Genomic DNA, 1,179 nt, shown 5'->3' with positions numbered 1-1,179 from the left:
GTAACTCAAATCCACATGAGGAAATAAAATGCTCTGGTAATTATAACCGGTTGGCAAATATAAAAGGCTACATGAATGGACATTTTGTTTGCAATTCTTTTCTTCTCCTGTATGATTTAAGAGATGACTGTATACAACAATGATTATAAATCTGTGTTAGTGGGTATAATACAATGTATAAAAATGAAATGTTCATGATGGTAACAGCATAAAAGAGGAGTGAGAAAATAGAGCTATATAAGGGAAAAGTGTGTATATACTGTTGAAATTAATTGGTAGTCATTTAATTAGTGTTAAAAATTAAGATGTTATTATGGATTAATGTATCCCCCCAAAATACACGTTAAAGTCTTAATCTCCAGTACCTCAGAATGTGATTTTAGTTAGAAACATGCTCCTCACAGATGGAATTAGGCAAGCAAAAATGAAGTCATGCTGTAGTACGGTGAGCCCTTATTATAAAGATATTGCCCTTATAAAAAAAGTAAATTGAATTTTTATCTTTTGTGGCCATTGCCCAAGCACAAAAGTGAAGCCAAAATGAAGTCCGATCCTTTTGTGACTTCTCATTGAAGCAAGCACTGTAAAAGGCATTTCAATGTACCTTCCCATATTTGCAGGAAAAGCATGTCTTCCCCTCTTTCCAAGGAGCTGGAGACAGAAACATAACGTTCGATCCATGCCTGTCCAAAAAGATGATGAAGTTCAGGTTGTGTGAGGTCACTACAAAAGTCAGCAAATTGGCAAAGTAGTCCAGGCTTACAAGAAGAAATATGTCATCTACATTGAATGGGTATAGTGGAAAAAGGTTAATTGCACCATGGCCCATATGGGCATTCACCCCAGCAGGGTGGTTATCACTAGGCTAAAACTGGACAAAGACCGCAAAAAAATCCTTGAATGTAAAGCCAAATCTTGCCAAGTAGGAAAGGAAAAGGGCAAATATAAGGAAGAAATCATTGAGAAGATGCAGGAATAAAAGAATCTTATGCACAGCTTCCATTAAAAACAGCTAAAATAAAAAAAAAAAGTAAATTGGACAAAGGCAAAGAGACAGAGAAGGGAACCCCATGGATTGCCAGCAGAACACTAGAAGCTAGAAGAGGCATGTAGCAATTCTTCCCAACAGACTTCAACCACCATGATTTTGAGTTTCTAGCCTCCAGAACTGTGAGACAA

General features: G+C 36.6%; 1 pseudogene; it reads left to right on the top strand.

Moving 5' to 3' along the window:
* The first annotated feature begins 540 nt into the window (after positions 1-540).
* On the top strand, positions 541-979 carry LOC143664541 (large ribosomal subunit protein uL24 pseudogene; annotated as a pseudogene).
* The last annotated feature ends 200 nt before the right edge of the window (positions 980-1,179 follow it).

The sequence above is a fragment of the Tamandua tetradactyla genome, chromosome 20, assembly GCF_023851605.1.
Source record: "Tamandua tetradactyla isolate mTamTet1 chromosome 20, mTamTet1.pri, whole genome shotgun sequence".
NCBI lineage: Eukaryota > Metazoa > Chordata > Mammalia > Pilosa > Myrmecophagidae > Tamandua > Tamandua tetradactyla.
This window is presented reverse-complemented; position numbering and strand designations above follow the sequence as displayed.